General features: G+C 38.2%; 1 protein-coding gene and 1 long non-coding RNA gene across 3 annotated transcripts in view; one reads left to right on the forward strand and one right to left on the reverse strand.

Moving 5' to 3' along the window:
• Positions 1-15,437, forward strand: part of DRAM2 (DNA damage regulated autophagy modulator 2) — a 337,805-nt gene that overhangs the window by 91,008 nt on the left and 231,360 nt on the right. The window lies entirely within an intron of this gene.
• LOC122806331 overlaps positions 4,103-15,437 on the reverse strand; it is a 116,388-nt gene continuing 105,053 nt past the window's right edge. Inside the window, exon 3 of the long non-coding RNA XR_006365499.1 lies at positions 4,103-4,793. This is a non-coding gene — a long non-coding RNA (uncharacterized LOC122806331). The remainder of the gene's footprint in view (positions 4,794-15,437) is intronic.

Here is a 15,437-nt window from a genome sequence, read left to right on the forward strand (position 1 = left end):
TAAACTATTTAATTGCTCAAAAAATCTCAAGAATCCTTAGAAATAAATTTAAAGCCACCCAACCCTTTCTTCAAGGAGTCATCTACTAGCTTGGCAATGAAATATGTCTTACATCTATTGCCATCAACAATAGGTCTAAAGGGCAGGTGGTTTATATCCTTATGTATCCTGGATATTCCAAAAAGGTTTTCTATCCTGGAGTGGTCATTTTTAACAAAATTATATTCATCCAAACTAATTTGACCCTGATATAACATGTCAGTAAGCTGCATGTCAATCCTTTTAAAGGCAATGTTGATTTCATTTTTAGATACTTCACAATAAGTACCATCCATTAATAATGTATTCATATGGTTGCAGTAATCAACAGTTTTCCATGATAACCATACCATTCCCTTTATCGGGTTTCATAATCCGTATTTTTCTATCTTTAACTGTTTCAGCCAAAAGATGTGTTTATTCTAAAGTTAAGTTATAATTACTATCACTTTTACTATTGCACATTTCCTTAAAATCAATCTCACAAGCCATTTCAAAAGTACGTACAAGATTGTGCATCTGGGGATTAAACATGCTTGGCTTTTTTAAACACTTTGTTGTAATTAAATTAGTTGTTGCATTAGAATTAAACCACAAACTAAAACATTTTAAATCCAATAAAAGTCAGCAATGTTACCTCTCAGTGCAGGCACAAAATTAAAACCTTTTGCCAATAAATCGGCATGAGCTGTGTTTAAACACTTAGTGGAGTAATTATAAATCTAAAAGTCATTTGTAGTATTACTTATGACAACAGGACCAGAAGAAATTTCACCATCATTTAAAACATCACTAGAAGCATTACTATAGCTAAAATCCATATAGTCATAAAAAGACATATAATGAAATGCAGTGTCTCCATTGAAACAGTCATTAGCAATGTCACTGTTGCCTTTTGTTTCATTAAGTTCAAAATGTAATGTATTTTCCATTGTTGTTGCCAAACATCATACTTCTTCTTGGGATGAGCTCCCTGCATTAAATAATTCAAATTCACTGCTTCTTCATTGAAATCGCAATGAAAAAACGAATTATTTCTCCCATAATTTTGGTCTTCTATTTCTTTACTTTTATTTTTAATGTATTCAGAATGCCATACTTGCTTGCCTTGTGAGGTTGAGGAACTGACGTCACAGGTATTTTCGCGCCTTTGATGGTTCTGATTTGAGGTCATTTCCTCACTGGTGTTCAATTGTTGTTGATTGGCTAAATGATCGTCTTCAGCTTGGCATGCAGGCTTAAAGGGGCATGGACTATTTTTACCATCCATATGGCCATGGCCATGGAATTTATCATCATGGAACTTATAAACAAAGACAAAGGTAACCTGCAAACTCTGGACCCCACCCAGTTTGGGTTTGTGAAAGCTAGATCATGTCTTATAAACCTGACTGACTACTTTGAAGCAGTCACCAAAGCTGTGGACGAGGGTTAGGCAGTTCACACAGCCTACCTAGATCTCGCCAAGGCCTTCGACACTATCCCCCACTCTGGTATTATTGATAAACTCATGAAACTGGGCATAAACCCCTATGTCACACGGTGGGTGGCCAACTGGCTCACCGACAGAACCCACACTGTGGAAGCAGCAAATTCCAAATCCGTCTCCAGACCGGTGACAAGTGGAGTACCACAGGATTCAGTCCTGGGTCCCCTCCTGTTTGGCATCTACTAATCGGAAGTCCAAACCAACTCAGAGGGCTTATAGCTAACAAAGTTTACAGACAACTGTAAACTGGGGGCCATTATTGAATCCCCTAAGGATGTGGACATTCTACAAAAGGGCCTTGATGAGACAGATGCCTGGTGTCAAAACCACGGCCTTAAGCTCAACATCAAAAAAATGCATAGTTATCCCCTTTGGGAAAGACCCTGTGCCAACAAACTACCACATAGGCTGTTGTCCACTCAGCAAAGAAAGCGTGATACGAGACCAAGGGACACAGATAGACAGCAATCTCTCCTTTGAAAACCACATAGCCACAGTAGTCAAGAAGTCCTTCTATGTGACACACCTCATCACAAAAGGTTTTTCATCCAGAAAAAAATAAGTCATTGTCCCCCTCTACTCAGCCCTCATTAGACCTATTATAGAGTACAATGCCCCTTTTCAGATGTACGTCACATGTCACTTGCAGCAACTGGAAAGACGGCAAAAATACCTCACAAAGAGGATTGCCAGCCTTAAACAGATGCCCTATACAGACTGCCTTAAGAAGATCCAGCTCTACTCCATCGCATATTGCCTACTCACAGGCGATCTCTGCCTAACATCCAGAGCTATGTCAAACCCAGAGCTGTTGGACATGCTACACTTAGAAAATCCCAATCCCCGAGGGACACATGCTCCAGAGACCTTAACTTTGTCACCACAATGAACAGAACTTGCTGGAGGGATAGGTTCCTGTCCCAGAGACTTCCCATACTCTGGAACAAGCTGCCCATTCATATCAAACAGAGCACCTCATTGGCCCTGTTTAAGAAAAATCTGGGCAACTGGATGGGGAATAGGAAATTTACCCAGGGTATCACTTCTGTGGCTCTTCTCGACAGGGGCACAGGTAAATACATTTCTGGGTGGCTAAAGCCTAGGAATCTCTATGGCTAGGCTTATATAGGCCCTGGGGCCAATAGCCTAGTACCTACCTATGAGCCTATGAACCTGTATCAATGTCCCTTTTTTAACTTTTTTGTTTCTGAATAAATATTTCTGCACATATACTGTCCACCTTTGAAATGATATTATTATAGTTCGTTTTATAAAAATCGAACAACAAATCTTTATGTATAGCCTTATCAAGTGTTTCCAGAGTATTATTTAACTTCTCCATCTCGATCATATTGCTTCTCATAATTAGCCTCATAACATCAAAGCCAGCACGATCGAAAATCAGGTGCAGTTCATTAAGCATTTCAATGTCTGTAGTCAGACCATTGGGATAGTACCAAAGCCTCAAGCCTTTTGGTACTTGTAGATTTGTTAAAAGAGAAAGGATTGTTTTTCCAATGTGCAGTTTTTACATTGTCTAAATTATTTACACCACTTTGTTCAGTCATCCTCATAGCTGTACCAGAAGAAGTAGCCTGTGTTAGTGGTAGTCCCAAACTCAAATTACTACCACTACAGGCATTCAATGACATCCCCAAAAATTTCAAAAAGTTAGATTGTTGAGTCAACTCTGCATGACAAAGTGCATGGTATGTCCAGTGTTCTATACAGGAAAGACATCTCGATGTTTACATGACAGGATGTATGAACATCTCACAGATATTAAAAAAGGAAAGCAAACTAATGCCTTGAGTAAACATATAACTGAGAGTAGTGGGCATGAAATTTTGTTTTTTAGTAATACAGCAGATAATACCTGATCCTCAAGGAAAAATTTCACCAGAGCATCGTGAATTGAAATGGCAATTATGCTTCAGTGCTTTTGTGTATTCAGGGTTAAATTAATTCACTAGTATTTCCTGTTTTTTGAAGCTCCAGCATTAGAAGGGTTAAACTGGGGCATGCATTCATGTGTTTTATTGGAACACCTATTTTATTGGTGGAATATTCATTGTTGTGATTATTTTAAGTGTGATTTTAACATTGCATTTTTATTTCTGAGGAAGTCCCGTGATGTAAACTAGGGATGAAAGTGCTTAACTAATACATCTGGATTAATAAAGAAAGTGTTTTTTTACCATCTACTGTTTTTTCACTTAAGGCCTTAGCCTTTGCCATGTTGAGTTTCGATAGAATATATTTCACTTGGTGATGGATATACCCTCAGTCATCCACAAGGGATTTGATCACTGTCATACATTGCAGTAAGAAGGTAAGGTTCATTTACATATCATCAGCATAACAGTGGTAATGCATGCTTCTCCTTCTGATGAATTCTCACGTAGATAGCATAAATGTGGTAACAAGAGACCCAAGGTGGAGCCCTTCCTACTTTCGAGATCATGTGCAACCATTGTTTGCACATACCTGTAGTCTTTCTCTTTCTTTTGGGACTACAGGATTGCTTCCCACTCTGCCAGTTCATTTGACTGGATATTCTTTTGTTTTCTTTTACTGTATTTTCCTGCTCTCAAACATCGGCTTTCCACAGACTTAAGGAGATTTCCTGAGCTTGCATCTTCACGCTTGCTGCTTTGATGATGTAAAGTTGGATCTTTACTTCACTTTCTGTATTAGTAGGCTGGGTCTCTTTCCTCTGTTTTTTTTGGAGGGGAAGTAAGTAAATATCACTTTCATACTGCACATGGGCTGAGTGCACTATGTCCATTTATTAATGTAACAGGTTTTGTATTAGCATGCATTTTCTGGGTAAAGAGGTATAAACTGTGAAACTCTAATATACGGCATTAGTGTCTAACTGTAATCTTCAGTGATTTACTAGAAAACTGAAAGTTTTACATGGGGTGGACAGAGTAAAAATACGAGGCAAAATCAGGGGCAGTCTGCAAAAATCATGGCCAGATGGACATAAGATTCAGTAACGTTAGGCAAAATCAGACAAAATTAAGAGTTATGCACTTTGTGCTATATGTGACAGTGAAACAGAAGCAGCCTTCACATTTGTTTTCACATGAAAGGAACACATAAAGCATGGCGGCTTGATTACTGGATTAACCAACAACATTTAGATAACTTTACAATTGAAAATTCAAGAAAAAGTACAAGTAAAACTGCTCGAATCTGAACATCCTCTCTCTGTATGCTTTTCTTCCTCCTTCTGACTAGGTGATGTACTCTGCTGACCCTAAAATGATCAGAAAACAAGCCAGTGTAAGCAAGCACTGAGAAACTGCCTTGTGAGAACAGATAGGCTGCTTTGATTTTTGTCAGTTTGCACATAATCTTTAAGATAATTGTCTGTTTAATTCTTTATAACAGTTATCACAGTTCTTTCTTTGTGATATTTAAAAATAAAAGGACTGGCTGCAAATCTAAGCAAATAAAACATCATGAGTTTCTTCTGTGCAACATTCCTGGTTTCTCTTCTTTTTTTCTGGTTTCTACTGTGATTATTTGTAACATGTCTTTATCCTTTAAAAGTCAGAAACATATTCTTGGCTTAAATTTCTTTCTTAGGTAAACACAATTTCTAAATTCCTCTTATACAAGTATTATTTATTTAGAAGGGGTTAGAAGTCAGAAAATACATATTCTGGACTGGATACTGCTGTAAATTTTTCATTTGATATATGCTAATAGGTCTAGCAAAATCATTTTTCTTGCCCTCAGAAAACAAGTTTATTGCAGTTAAACGAGTCTATATTATAAGCATGAAAGATAAATTCGACAAATGCTAGAAGATCAACACATAAACGTCGATCTACGAAAAGAGCGAAGGAAAGAAACGCCAAAAGACATAAGCTAACGCCGAACAGATTCCCGGAAGCAACAGCTCCATACAGGTAAGTAAAACCAAAGTAAACAAACAGAACGAAAACACTTTTATAAACATTTTTGCAGGGGGGCAAGCCCACCATGCACCCCCATACCCCTCTACTTATATATACACCAACTCCGAGACTGCTCTACAGTGGGGAAAAGGATATATTTCCTCATCCCCACAATCACCTTGCTGGCCAGGGAAATCCGTTTGGCATTGTGTCTTTCAGCATTTCCGTCCTTCGCTCTTTTCGTAGATTGATGTTTATGTGTCGATCTTTTAGCGTTCGCCAAATTCATCTTTTGTCATTCTGATATAGACCCAGTTAAACATATATTGGAGAAACTGGTTAGTGCAGAGAATAAGAGGTTACATTTCATGTAAATAAAACTGTAATTGTTAAACTAATACAATACATAAGCACAAAAGAATAACTTTAATTTCCATATAAAGGAGAAACCATTATGTTTTAAGCTGTTTAGTTTATTTAGGTCAGCAGTTTTGCTTGACAGAATGTTCACTTTTATTAATCAGTTTGTTTGTTTGTTTGTGTCTTTCGGCTTTTCCCAGTTAGGGGTTGCCACAGCGGAAACTCCGGTCCACTAATGATTGGCAGTTGATTTTTATGTACCGGATTGCCAAGCCTGACGCACAACCTTCAACGAAGGTACGCCCATTCATGCATGTCTCCACGCAGAAGACGCTCTAGCTGAGAATCAAACCGGACAGCGTCTTACTGTGAGGTGACAACGCTACCACAGCACCACCACCGCGGGTAGTATTAGATTATAATCTGGTTAAATACACTCCTACTTTCCCAAATGTTCAATGCACCCACTATGAGAAGAGCCTAGCGCATGAAGAATAGTGAGTTGGCATGAAAAAAATACTTTAGGAAGCTGACTTGTAAATAATTTCTGTAATGGGATGAGGCAATGTGCAAATGGACAATATTCAGCAGATTCATATATGTGTTTCTGTAAATCAGGAAGGAAAAGCAACCCAGTCATGTCTTAATTACAAAGGGCTTATGATAACTGAAACAAAAACTGATAGTGATATAAAGGAGTTTTACTACACTCATGATATGCTCTATGAAATTAATTTTAGTCCTAAGAAACATACTGAGTACTGTATGAGGACCACATGAAATCCATGGTCTTTTCTGTGCCTTAAAGGAAGCAAAGAATTATGAACTGATGGAACCAATGCATTAAGGAGTGTGTTTGTTGTATCAGCTAAATGTAATGCACTATTCTGTTTTGTTTATTTCATAACCAGATAAAGACCTACTAGGTACCATCACATGTTTTCTAGATGCCCTTAACATTCTGGTCTGGTTAATGAACTTTCCCACAATCACATAGCTGCTGGGAATTGAGGGAGATCAGCTCCATAGTTTGTCAGATAAAGCTTGTTAGCCATTAGTAGCCGTACCCTAGACTGCAAGGCACATTTTAATGGGGTACAACAGGACTTCCATATATGTTACTGCATTTTATATTCAAAGCTGTATGCCTTTCTGTGCGAAACAGCATAAGATAAATTTACAATCTACAGTGTATCTTGCTCTGAGAGTCTGTCTCTGCTTTGTTTACAATGTTAATTTATATTATCTGCCTGTTAGCTGTACAGGACAGGCAACCACAGCTTTAGGAATGCTCAGAAGATACTGAAATTGAATGGCTACAGAAATGTGTGTGTATTTTAAGAGCTCTAAATGTAGATGTCTGTTGTGTGCTTACTTCAATATGTGATTTGTAACAAAGAATATAAACTTTGTTTAATTGCTAAGTAAAAAATAAAGAATATGAAAGACGTTATCTGAACTTGAAGTTTCTATAGTAGCGATGACCTAATTTTAAGATTTAGATATAGATATTGCCATTCGACATTTATTACAAGTTTGTTACAGTACACTTCTAGTAGAAATTTACGATGAGAGCTGTCTTTTGAACTTGTGTGAAATTTAAAAGTTAACTACTTTCTGCTTGAGGCAACATGCTGTTTTCTTAACAAATGAAAAACTACAGTGTGCAATACATTTCTCCTGCCAAATTATGAAAGATATATAATTGCAACAGTAACAAAAGTCACTGAAACTATGCAGAGTGGTATCTGTACTTGAATTTGTTCTCAAATTTCATTTTCATATGTAATGTGAGCCACTCCTTGCATCCCAAAATACTTATATAATCTGTTCAGGAACCATCTAATAAGAGAGTCAGTCCTGTTTAGATAAAATCATTGAAGCTGAAAAAGTGTGTGTGTGTGTGTGTGTGTGTGCGCGCGCGTGTGTGTGTGTGTGTGTGTGTGTGTGTGTGTGTGTGTGTAGTAAAACAGACATCAGTCTTTTACATCCTAAAGGGCTTTTGATGTTATGTGTTCTTTGTTTAGACTTTAAGGATGGTAAAGTCTACCCCCCTCAAAAAAAGAAAAAGATGAAACTATTACTTAAAAGACAATTTGTGTAAATATTTCCAGAAATGGCAAGACTTTTTTTGAGCTTGTTTTATTGCTTGTGCTTGCAATGTTTGGTAGCAGACTCAGCACAGCATCAGTGCACATGTAAACACTGACTGGAAATAATGGGTCTGTAGGTGACTAGGTGGTGTCTCTTAAAGTGAGGCAGTTAGCTCATGAGCAGCCTTTGAGCCATCATGATTGCCGCCCCCATTTATAATAGAGAATCGCTCCCTCCATGCAGAGAAAGACATAATTTCTCTGTATACATGTTTGGTAAAAACTGATTGTGGCTATAAGGTTTGCAAATGAGTAGGTAAGGTTGGGAAGTAGGGGAGAGTGGCAGTCTCCATAAGAGATGGAATCATGAGAGAGTTCAGGTATCAGTGGGAAGATGAAGTGACATCATATGCAAGTGGAGAGAAACCAGCCAAAGCATGGATCATGGCAATCAAAGTAGAAGATGGCTGAGGCAGGACTTTTGAAGACATGACATTTGCCAACTTCCTGTTACATGGAGGAAGTATGATGCCCAGTATAAGGGTGTAGAAAGGGAAAGGAATGGTAGTAAGTATGGGGTATTTGAATCTGGAGAATCTGACTGTAGCATTCCTGGATGAGGTGTAGATCGAGAATATTATCTTGATAGAAGTTCTGGACCAGGAAGGATTCATTCATCTTATAAAGGTCTTCACTTGGTCTGACAGTTTCCTAGATGTAATATTAAGCAAGACAGAATGCATCAAGGAAGTGGAATAAAAAGATCCGATCCACTATTAAACAGCATACCACACTGGGGTTTAATTTGCATTTACACATGAGCCATAGGCTAAAATGTATGTACTGGACAACAGAGAAGCTTTGAAAGACAGCAATAATACTTGTACAAGACCAGCAGAAAACCGAGGGTGAAAATAAGCTATAGCGCAGGCATTGAAATTGAGAGAAAGTAGCTGAAATGACAGAAGAAGAAGAAGAAGAAGAAGAAGAAGACAAGGAAGTTGACACTCCTGTGGCTGAAGCAAAAGATGAGGGAGGTATTGAGGGATCAGAAGGGTTGTTTCTCTTTCGGCTTTTCCCAGTTAGGGGTCATATAAGAAATAAAAAGCAGGGAGGGAGAAGATCTGCAGCCAATAGAGGCTAGGAAATTGTTGACATAGGAAATTAGAATGGATAAGGTCTGAGTGGAAGGGGAAATGACAGAACGTTTGTAGCTGGGGACAGCATGTTCTTCAGGTAAAAAGCCGGAAGGAAGGAAATGGTGGCAGACAGATCAAATAACCTGTATCAGTGAAGAGAGGAATACAACAATCAAATGAGAAGAAACTGAGATGCTGAACAATGTATTTGCTTCTCTCTTCATACGGGAACAAGGGAGAGGAATGGAGGAGGAAGAAAGGAAGACAGGTAGATAGATAGATAGATAGATAGATAGATAGATAGATAGATAGATAGATAGATAGATAGATAGACAGACAGACAGACAGACAGATATATAGATAGATAGATAGATAGATAGATAGATAGATAGATAGATAGATAGATAGATAGATAGAGATAGGTGACCATATTGCTAGAGGACAATGCCCTGTGGCTGACTATTTGCCATCATAATAGGTTCAAAGGTATATAATAGGCTGACAACCACTGTGGCCTTTATAAACCTAGTCAAGTATCCCAATTGTATACTGCATACTGCAAGTTTATGTGTCTTAGAGGTTATTTTAAGAGGTATATGTAAGCTAGAGCAAGATTTCAGGCTGCCTCTGTCCATTAGAGACATAGGTGCTAGACCTGGGGTGAGTTTCTGATTTCCCATCCACTGGTCCAAGTTTCTGTTGAATAGAGTTAGGGGAGAGCTCTGCTTCACTTGGATTGGGAGCCTGTTCCAGAGAAGTGTAATTGTCTCAGACACATGCCTGTCCTTCTAATGTCTCCTATTTGTGTCGTAAGCAAAGTTTAAATCCCTAGATTGAGTAATTTTGATGCTGTTTCTTTTTCGGATATGCTAAAGGTCCTTCAGAATGGGATCCAAGGATGCTTTGTATGCCAGACATAGATTGCCTATCAACAGTCTATAGGAACCAAAGTTATAGAGATGGGCTTTGAGGTGATCTGCAAAGGACATGCTGTTTATGTCCTGTATTCTTTATGTAAGGAACAGTTGTTGTCCTGTATAAGGTTCAGATGAATTCTCTGATGCAGACATTTAGTGGATTATTGGCTAGTAAATAGATATCCAAGGAAGAGAATGGAACATATGTAAATGTTATCAACAGTGAAGAACAGCCACAATATCCTAGAAAAAACAGGACGATGCCAAGAGCAAGACAGGAAGTGTTATTTGAATACAATGCAAATGCAGAGCTTTCAGGTTAAACAGTCATTCCTCAGTACAATATAAACTCATTAAAATCAACTGCATTTTTTTAAAAAAGTGACCAAACACAACAACCAATCAAATAGAAAAAGCAATCGGTGGCTAAAATCCTTAAAGTTACATACTCATTCATACATGAGCCAGTAAATAGACATTAATCAAAATCTATAGAAAGAATTTTAAATTAAAAAATAGCTAACAATTTTAAATGCAAGTGTTATTGGCTAGGAAATAGATATCACAGGATGGTAAGAAGACAGTGATGGGACCTCTTCTCAGAGAGGCAGCAGGACCAGCCCAGGAAATTATAGATCAGTCAGCCCAACCTTAGTGGCAGAAAGACAACATAAAAGATTCTCAGGGATAGGTAGTGCTGTTTCCAGAATGCAGCCAATTCTTGGGCCTGAGTCAGCAGAGATTTGTAACTAGAATATATGCCTATATATCCCCTGATCTTCCTATGTAATAGTGCAGTTGGATATGGGTGTACTGGTTCATGCAATCTTCCTTGATTTTAAGCTGCAAGGATTAGTGATGGAAACAAAATGCTGAAAGTGTAAAGATTGTTGGAAAAGAATACTCAAACACCAATAGTGAATGGGTTGGGCTATCAGAAGAAACGAGTGTCACAATTTCCAGTATATTTGTTTCATTGGAGGGCAATGAAAACATAATTAGCCTACTTGAGATTGTACTAAGGAAGTGGTTAAAGCCCATAATGGGAAGGGGGCTAGGGTGGGATCTGAACAAACTGGTAAAATGGACAAAGTGATGCAATCTGAATGCTGCATATAAGATACAATAACCTAACAACACAGGGAATGAGGTATAGATTAGCAGTACTTGACAGCAAGCAGATAGGCAAAAAAGTTACTGATAACACCACTAATTCACTGAAAATGGAGGGTAAAGACTGTAAGCTACCAGGTTCATTATGTGTATCTTGAGGGAAGCAGACTCCAGGTATGAAGACATCCTTATTCTGCTCTTCTGGACAATGATGTGGCCTCAGCTTCACTGCTGCAGCCAGTTCTGGAGACTGCACCAGAACAGAGATGCGCCACTACTGGTAGGAGTGTAGGGAGAAGAACAGTGGCAGTTAAGTGGATGCAGGTACTTGAAGATTGGGGACTTTGTACAGTGGAGACAAAGAGAGCTAGGGGTCATATTGTAGCTACTTGGGATCATGAAATGAAAGTGCACTGTGAAGGAGTAGAAATGAGGAAAAATTATCGTTGGTGTCAGAAAGGGTATTAACTATAAACAACAGAAAGAACATACAATCTGGGTTTTGGGAAGTTTGCTGCACAGAGAGGGTTACAGATGTTTAGAATTGGCAGCTGGAACAGGTGGTACAATCTGTTCTATCTAATTCATTAAGGGCTTGGGCAGATGGATATGGGGAAGAGGATGATGGGTGGGACAGCTGCAGGGGGTTCCCTCCAAACCAGGTTCAGATTAGACAAGCAGTCTCCACTTGCCAGCATTAGTGCTTCTGTATTTATGGAACACTTTCCTGAAATTTTCTACCAAGATATGATGTTGAAGATATTCTCATCACCTAAGCCTTTTCATAAAGATGATGGAACAACTCACTTAATTTGTAACTGTCTCATATTCCTCATAATAACAGAATTCTTCTGCCACCTCCTTAGCTCTTTACTACTATATCATCTGACTTATCAGCACTTTAGACAGTGGGAAACTGTCTTGTGAATGTTCTGTATCAGTATGCCTCTAAAAGGCGTCATAATTCGCTTTCCACTCTGGGAGTTATCCATTTTGCTAAGCAAAGATATGCTACTTTGCAGGTTCTTAACCACACTGTGTATGGTGTCATGGTTAGTACATGGGGCATAGCAAATACCTTTCCTGATGAGAAAGTTAAGCACATTTGGTATTATGTTCTGGACAGAATATAGGTTCATCAGGTAATATACTGTAGTTAAAGTATGGACATCTTCAGAAATACCATCTGATTAGAAAGTGAGGCACTTTTGTTACTGTGCCCTTATTATAATAAAGAGCATGTCAGAGACAGGATCGAATGTGTGAAGTATAAAATATTATGTTATAGACTATGCACTCACCTGATATTGTATTCTGGGTAGAATATGGGGCACAGTACGCTGCATGCACTGGTTCATATATAGGGCAATATAACCTGTGTGTCCAGGTGTGAACAAGCACCTCATGATTGTGTTAGGATAATAAGTAGCAAATAACACACATTGTATTGTTTTTTATATATGAAGTAAATTTAATACTGTTTGGCACCTTAGAGACTATGTGCTGATGAGGCTATGGAGCACATTAGGCACTGTGTTTTGCTTAGAATATATGGATGTTAGGTACTGTGCCTTGTATTTGTTTCTCTGCTGCAGATCACAATGGCCCTATCAATTCTTCATATTCAAATCTCTCGTTGTTTTAGAAGGAATTTGCCCTAACTTGGACAACCTAGTCTAGACAGCAGATATTCCCTAGTTTTCTTGGCTGATGATTGCTTGCAGTTTTACATCCTGAGAATATGCCTTGCTGAGGTTAATAAAATGTCATAAACAACTAAATGTAAACTATTTTCAAAGATTTTACCTGTTGCAGAAATCTTTAGATAGCGCAGTAGTGCAGTGGGTAATGTTGTTGCCTCATAGCAAGAGGTTCTGCGGTTCAATTCTTGGCTGGGGTGCCTTCTGTGTAGAGTCTGCATGTCCTCCCTGCGTTCATGTGGGTTTCCTCCAGGTGCTCTGTTTTCCTCCCATGTTACAAAGACATGTGTCTGGAACATTTCTCCCTAGGCCATCGCTGAAAATTGGCTCGTTCCAAGTTGGACTTTCCCAGTAAACAAATGTTAAATAAATAATGAATGCGTGAAGCTGACAGTTCTCACCTTTAGCAAAGTGTGAGGAGGGAGGGTCTGGAATTTTTAAGGACTACTTCTGATTTTGTTATGTTACTAAAATAACTCAAACAGCACAGTTCAGCAGAAAAGAATAGTTTTGGTTATTGCAGAGAACACACACACGTGGGAGACAAGGCGAGCAAGGTCCTGTCTCCCAAGTACAAAAAGCTTCACTCTTTTATATTATTTGTAACTGAAGTCAGCTATATTGTTACTATTATTCTACAGCCACTAACCAATTAAAAATGAACACCTGAATCTCCTGACTCTCTGCCTGTACCTTTCAATATTAGGAAGAAGTTCCGAATTCCATATTAGAACTTTCTACACTTAGCCATGTTGGCAGTTTTTAACAAATGCAAATAAACCAAAACAGTTCATTGAAACCTCCATCAGCGAACATTGAAACACATTTTTTTTTGCAGGAGCAAGCCGCCCTGCACCCTGACAACTTCCAACCCCTCCCGAAATTATATATACCAACTCTGATGTTGCACAACATTGGAGAAAAAGGCAATCTCAACTTTTGTTGAAGGTGGTTTCGGTAAACTATTTTTATTTTTTTTTGCATTCTCTGAAATTGCCTTTGACTGATTGACATGCTGCGTATTTGCAATTTTATCTGAAGCTGTGTGTTTTGTGTATGGCCTTTTAATTGTGGCAAGTCTGTTGTTACATTTGTAGCAAACAGTTTGACAATGGAAAAGTTTTTTTTTTTTTGGTTGGACTTTTTTTGTTTGCTACTCATCTTAGAGTTGAGGTTTCGCTACATTCGAGAACTTCACAGGATGGCAGATACTGTAGCTATGTTTCTGGTATGGGCTGTGTAATTTACTAAGGCCGAGCTAGTCGGAGGTATTGCCCTTACTATTTCATGCAAGTGACAATGAACAAGTCAGCTGCAAGGTAGTAGACCCATTAGTAGTACAGAGGATATGATGGAAATGTATATATTTTTTAAGTTTAAGGGTGGGCAGTACCTTTAACAGAATGACTTACAAAATAATAGTAAGAGTAAATGACTTCTTCTGTGTTCATCTGTGCTGAGTAACATAATGTGAAAGACTTCACCTAGGTTACATGGCTATGAAGACGTTAACCATTGCTCCTACTCATTATACATATTTTCAAACCTCAGTGATATACAGGTTATCGGAGAGTATTGAATGAAATGCTAATGTGGGAGACAGAAAAAATGCTCTTTTGTCTGTACAAGATATTGCTAAATGTTGATTACATACATACACACACACACACACACACACACGTCAGCATTTCAAATCATTATTAGCAAGACCAAATGACTTATACTCTGTGGTATCACCTGTCCTCTTAATGACACTGGAGAAACTGTTAATGATTGGACTTTGGCATTTTCCTTATGAGACACGTTTTGTGTAATAGCCTATCATTCTTTGCCTCACCCTTATGAAGCATATGGTATTTGAGGCAGAGGTCAGCTTTTAAGGTTGTTTACATTGATAACTATGCAAATGAGGATACTCTTTTATTTCTATAAATGTCTCAACAAACAAGCATTGAGAAAGGAATTACTTGTAGGCACATGAAAGCTGGAATCTTGCTGAATGAATAGGTATCCCTTGTATATCTCTGACTAAATGTGCATGTTTAGCTTATACTGTTACCAAGATATGGAAAATTGACTGCGAAAATTTGCAGAAAAATGTATTTATTTTCTTAGCAGATAGATGATGTAGACTTTGTATACATAGAGTATACATAGAACATTGCCAATGCAACAGTAAGCCTGTGCTGAGTAACATCATGTTTATCAATTTTAGAGGCACTTACTGTTCCCAAGATACTTTAAGGTATGCTTTTATAGCCTAATATTTCAGAAAAGACTTTGTATTCTTAGGTTGTGTATAGGGAGCTAGTGCTCTAGCTTTCTATAGCTCACGTGAAGGAAAAGAGTTAAGGCAGCCTGTCCTGTTTAGAAAAGAGGGGAGGAGCACATGGCTTACTTTACTTTTTATATAATATGGGGTACATTTGGAACTGTGTTCTACTCAGAATACAGAGCATATTTGGACACATGAGGTACTGTGTCTTGCTTACCATAAGGCTAACACAGGTACTGTTCCCAGGTTAGAATATGGGTTTGTCAGTTATGGCATGTTAGATGCTTTTTATGGAGAGCATCGGATGGTAAATAGTACTCAGAATATTGGAAGTTATGGGGTGACATCGTAGCCAAAATGTGGAACGTATTAGCTACTATGTCATTTTTAGAATCATCTGC

Source organism: Protopterus annectens, chromosome 7.part0 (assembly GCF_019279795.1).
Source record: "Protopterus annectens isolate FY-2018-M chromosome 7.part0, PAN1.0, whole genome shotgun sequence".
Classification (NCBI taxonomy): domain Eukaryota; kingdom Metazoa; phylum Chordata; order Ceratodontiformes; family Protopteridae; genus Protopterus; species Protopterus annectens.